The sequence below is a fragment of the Vanellus vanellus genome (genome assembly GCF_965231255.1).
Source record: "Vanellus vanellus genome assembly, chromosome: 8".
Lineage (NCBI taxonomy): Eukaryota > Metazoa > Chordata > Aves > Charadriiformes > Charadriidae > Vanellus > Vanellus vanellus.
In genome coordinates, this window is record NC_138913.1 from 9,759,209 (window position 1) to 9,765,208 (window position 6,000).

General features: G+C 43.4%; 1 long non-coding RNA gene across 1 annotated transcript in view; it reads left to right on the top strand.

The window, feature by feature from the left end:
- The window catches only part of LOC309675067, a 29,703-nt gene extending 24,066 nt beyond the window's left edge, over positions 1–5,637 (top strand). Inside the window, exon 3 of the long non-coding RNA XR_014269448.1 lies at positions 5,539–5,637. This is a non-coding gene — a long non-coding RNA (uncharacterized lncRNA). The remainder of the gene's footprint in view (positions 1–5,538) is intronic.
- Positions 5,638–6,000: the final 363 nt, after the last annotated feature.

Genomic DNA, 6,000 nt, shown 5'->3' on the forward strand with positions numbered 1-6,000 from the left:
CAGGAATCATGACTTAAATGAAACTCCTAATAATTTTCACTAGCACCTTTTCCCAAGTTAGTTCTGTAGAATTTGTCATCTGAATCCAACAGCATCAGAAAGTGGTACAGCTGTTGATTGTATGGAGATGACTTTTACCTTCATCATGGGGAAATTGGTGCTGCCACCAAACATGTCATATGATCAGTGTCCACACAGAATCATGGGTTCACGTATACTTCAGCACATCTCACACTTAAAGCAGCACATGGAACCCACTGCCTTTCTGTTGAAAAGCTGAGAAAGGGAATCAGTTCTTCTGGGATCTGAACGTGTGTCTCCAAGTTGTTCAGCTGGTTTGCATCTGCTGCCAAGGTTACTGATGTGGCCAATGGTCAAAGCCTTTTATTGTAAAAATGGATCTAACTGGTTCTGTTTCTTTTTCTCCATCAGCCTAGCAGAGATGTGAAAAGGAAGCCACCAGGTTCTGTAAGGTTTGGGAGGGCTCATCATTTGGTGTTGAAATACCAACTCCACATGCTACAGCTTTCTTTTCAGGATGTCACTCTCCCGCCTCCACACTCACCACCAAACAAACATAGAAATCTACTACTGTTCTCCCCATGCACTCCATTTTCTTCCAATCTGAGAGCCATTTGTGTGTATAATTGAAAATTAGCAGTGCAGCTGTTTGAAGAGAGTAATTTATCACAGCACATTGTTCGCTCCTGACACTTTAGACCTGGCTCTAACAAGGCAGTGGTTGCTGGGGGTTGAGCTGCAGAAAGTGATTCGGCTGTAATGCCGCGTTTCCCCTGCTTTGTTGCTAATTGTAGCCTCTTTTTCTCCATTGAATTGGGAGTTGAGTAAAAGAGCTTGTTTGCTCTGTGCGACGAGGCTGCCAGGGCCGCTTGGGCTATTATCACAAGATACTCTTGATCTTTTGAAAAGCAGGAAATAGAATTTTTCTCCAACAGGGAAAGTAATTTGCGATGCGTCCATTAGTTCTTCATTAAAGCAAGATTAAATTGCACGGCAAATCACATCTGTGTTTGGATGATTAAAGGGTGGCATTTTAGAGGCCAAAACTAATTACTAGCCAAAATGAATGGGAGTGAAAAAACAGTCATGTTTTTACATTAGATAGTGTGGCTTGTAATTAGATTCAAGCTAATTCCACTATTTCTTCTCATTTAATGAGATGAGCCTGTCCTCATCTTTTTCTAGGCCATGCTAACAGCCCCAAATGTATAATTTTGATAATACTGAGAGTTTACTTTATTGAAATTTCTTAGCTACCTGCCACAAGTGACTGTTCTGTCTAGTGGTGCTTCATTATACATCAACACAAGCTACCATGCATGGCCCAAGCAAACACCTCAAGCATTTATATGTACGTATATTTACATAACTATGAATTTGTGTGTCTGTATATACACACACATATATAAATATAATGCCCATGATAAGTATATACATTGTTGTTAAATTAATACAGGAATGTTTGAAAGAGTATTGAAGGAAAGGAAGATAGGTCTCTGCATATCTGGAAAGTACATATCTCCATGAAAAATTCCTTTAATTATGGAGATTTGTAGGGGTAGTTGTTCTTCAGGCATGAGAAGAAGGAGGTAAATATGTGCATCAAGTGGTGAATGATTGAAATAACACAGTTATTTCCCAGATTTAGAAAAGGAGGTTCTGCCAGTTGTTGTTAAACCAATAACTCTCAATAGACACTTGAAACTGATAGCTGGGGAGTTGGACTAGATGATCTCTCGAGGTCCCTTCCAACTCTGAAACTCCGTGATTCCGTGATTCCAAATGACCTACTAATTCATTAACTTCAGGATATACTATATTCCTAAGATCAAAAATTCTTGTTTCTCATAAAGAGATGCTGCCAGTGAAATGGGGTGCTATGTCTCCTCTCGTTGGCTTCCTATACTGAGAAGGAAGGAGATGTAAAGGGCCACAAATTGGATGAATATGAGGTGCAGAGAACAGGTGTTGTCCCTTGCTTCTAGTCCACGGGGATCCTCTGGAAAACAATAGTATGGAAATATGTACTGGAATGTAATGGGGATAACTTCCTGACACAGCTGGTGAGAGAGCCAACTAGGGAAGGTGCCCTGCTGGATCTGTTGTTTGTAAACAGGGAAGGTCTTGTGACAGTTGGAGGCTGTCTTGGGAACAGTGATCATGAAATGATAGCGTTTTTGATTCTGGGAGAAGCAAAGAGGGGGGTCAGCAGAACTGCTACCTTGGACTTGGGAGGCAGTCCTCCAGGGCAAAGGAGCCCAGGAAGCCTGGATGTTTTTCAAGAAGGAAGTCTTAAAGGCACAGGAGCAGGCTGTCCCCATGTGCCGAAAGACAAGCTGTCAGGGAAAAAGACGGGCCTGGCTGAACAGGGAGCTAGGGTTGCAACTTAGGGAAAAAAAGAGGATTTATGGCCTTTGGAAGGAAGGGCAGGCCACTCAAGAGGACTACAAAGAGGTAGTAAGGCTATGTAGGTTAAAAATCAGGAGGGCCAAAGCCCAGCTAGAACTAAACCTGGCTTCTGTTGTCAAGGACAACAAGAAAAGTTTCTATAAATATATTAGCAATAAAAAGAGGACTAAGGATAATCTCTGTCCTCTAGTAGATGGGGCCGGTAACATAGTGACCAAGGATGAGGAAAAGGCTGAGGTACTTAATGCCGCCTTTGCCTCAGTCTTCAGCAGTAGGACCAGTTGTTCCCTGAGTACCCAGACCCCTGAGCTAGAAGACAAGGATGGGGAGCAGAATGAAGCCCCTGTAATCCAAAGGGAAATGGTGAGGGACCTGCTTCAGCACCTGGAGGTGCACAAATCTATGGGGCGGGATGGGATCCACCCAAGGGTACTGAAGGAGCTGGCGGAAGTGCTCACCAGGCCACTTTGCATCATTTATGAGCAGTCCTGGATAACCCGGGAGGTCCCAGCTGACTGGAGGTTGGCAAATGTGACACCCATCCACAAGAAGGGCCAGAAGGAGGATCCAGGGAACTACAGGCCAGTCAGTCTGACCTCGGTGCCTGGGAAGGTCATAGAACAGATCATCCTCAGTGCCATTACACGGCACATGCAGGAGAATAGGGTGATCAGGCCCCATCAGCACGGGTTTGTGAAAGGCAGGTCATGTGTGACAAACCTGATCTCCTTCTATGATAAGGTGACCCGCTTAATGGATGAGGGAGAAGCTGTGGATGTTATCTACCTGGATTTTTGCAAGGCTTTTGACACCATTTCCCACAGCATTCTCCTGGAGAACCTGGCTGCTCATGGCCTGGACAGGTGTACTCTTCGCTGGGTAAAAAACTGGCTGGATGGCCGTGTCCAGAGTGGTAGTGGTGAACGGAGTTAAATCCAGTTGGTGCCTGGTCACAAGTGATGTCCCCAGGGCTCTGTGCTGGGGCTGGTTCTCTTTAATATCTTTATCAATGATCTGGATGAGGGGATCGAATGTACCCTCAGTAAGTTTGCAGATGACACTAAACTAGGGGGGCGTGTTGATCTGCTTGAGGGTAGATTGGCTCTGCAGAGGGATCTGGACAGGCTGGACCGATGGGCCGAGGCTAATGGTATGAGGTTCAACAAGGCCAAGTGCTGGGTCCTGCACTTGGGTCACAACAACCCCATGCAGCGCTACAGGATTGGGGTGGAGTGGCTTGAAAGCTGCCCGGCAGAAAAGGACCTGGGGGCGTTGGTTGACAGCCAGCTGAATATGAGCCGGCAGTGTGCCCAGGTGCCAAGAAGGCCAACAGCATCCTGGCCTGTATCTGGAATAGTGTGGTGAGCAGGACTAGGGAAATGATCATCCCCCTGTACTCGGCACTGGTGAAGCCCCACCTCAAGTACTGCGTTCAGTTTTGGGCCCCTCACTACAAGAAGGACATTGAGGTGTTGGAGCATGTCCAGAGAAGGGCTACAAAGCTGGTGAGGGGTCTGGAGGACAAATTTTATGAGGAACGACTGAGGGAACTGGGGTTGTTTAGCCTGGAGAAGAGGAGGCTGAGGGGAGTTCTTATCACCTTCTACAAGTACCTGGAACGAGGTTGTAGAGAGGTGGGGGCTGACCTCTTTTCCCTGGTGACAAGTGATAGGATGAGAGGAAATGGGTTCAAGTTATGTCGGGGAGGTTTAGATTGGATATTAGGAAACATTTTTTCACTGAAAGGGTTATTAAACATTGGAATAGGCTGCCCAGGGAGGTGGTGGATTCGCCATTCCTGGAGGTGTTTAAAACAGGGTAGATGTGGTACATGAGGACACGCTTTAGAAGTGGTTTTGTCAGGGTAGGTTAATGGTTGGACTTGATGATCTTAAAGGTCCCATCCAACCTCAGCAATTCTATGATTCTATGTTACCTGTTCATTAAATTTCATTGCAGTTACTCCCTAAGACAGGCATAGACATGGCCAAGTGTCTGTTCACAGACCTCCAATAGGGTAGAATAGAGCAGTAGCTGGAGTGGGGCAGAGGGAAAGGAGAAGTGCAGAGAGTACTCTACAACAATGCCTCTGATCCTCCAATTTCCAGAGAGGTCACTGGAATTTGGGAGTAAGCCTGTAACTAATTCTTGAAGATCGGAATATTTCTCACTTCTGTGCTCCCAGCCCTATACCCAATAGAGCATTCAGGAAAAATCTTTGAGGAGATCAGGCTCTGAGAGATATATAGAACAAACAAACAAAAAAGCATGAAAGAAATCTTGCAGTCAGGAAGACAGACACCTTGAAGAACTTATAATTTAAAGGCCTATTCTGAAAAAGTTTACCATTACTGGCTGTTAATTTCTTTTCATGAGCATTTTCATGAGCATCATCATAGTGGCATTTTAACACCTTTAACATTAAGAGTATGTAATCAGGCAATTGCATGGACTTTAGTACCTTCTTTTGAGCATAAATTTGATAAATAAGTGAAGTGTGTATTTCCTTTCTCTTCCAATTCTCCAAGTGTTTTTTTTTTTAGAGATCACCAACACCATTCTAAGGGGAATTTGCCTTTGTCTGTATTTGCCCTATCCTTACTATTCCTAAACATTTGTTCTTGGCCACTGTCAGGAGAGAGAACTACAGAAAAGACCTTTGATTCAGTCCAGGATGGCAATTCTTATGTTCGCAGCACTTTCTGCTGCACTAGTCACTGCAGGTTGGTCCATCGTGAAGGACTTCTGAAAATGTTGTAAACTAGTTTATAATGCATATGTGTATGTAGAGTATATGTACTTTCATAAAACAAATTCTCATTTGAGCAATATCAAACAGTTCCCACTCCCTGCAAAATTCTCTTCATCATCGGTAATTTATTAGGGCATTTTTGGCTAACTTTTCTTTTGATGCCTTACTGTCTTCTGTGAAATTGGGGCAGTCAACATTGTGCTCCATTTGTTTGCTGCATTCTTTTTGCTAGTTCATTGATTTATATTCACTATAGAGATTTCCACTGAAGATGATATTTGTAAATTAGAGACATGAAACCACCTCCTGGCAAAATACCATAGGGGCAATTAAGCTTATTTCTGATTAATTTTTAGAGATTCGGGATTTCTGCTAGAGAAAACAATGTATTCCATGATTGCCAGTTTCATCTAAATTTACTCTTGACATCATGCAAATCAAATTGTGAAAATACTGCAGAAGTTCTAGCAAAGGAAAAGGTAAGCGTCTTGACTGCAAAACTGAAAATACAGTTACAAAGAAGATAAATCCCCCTTGATCATAGAGTCCTTTCCTGCTTCTCACTTAGGAGCTTTCCGACAACTTAGCCACAAGGGCTGCTTTTATTGTATTGTGCCCCACAAAAGTACTTTTCAGAGATTACTTGTAGTTGTGTCTCTGAGCTGCTAGTTGTTGCTTTTGTCTCATGGAATGTCCGTCATGAATTTCATTTTTTTAATTTTTTCTTCCTTTTATTTAATCTGATAAGAATGTGATTTTAGTGACTTAAGTCTCTACTATGTATTTGTCCTGGTTTGCGGACCACGATAGTATTATAT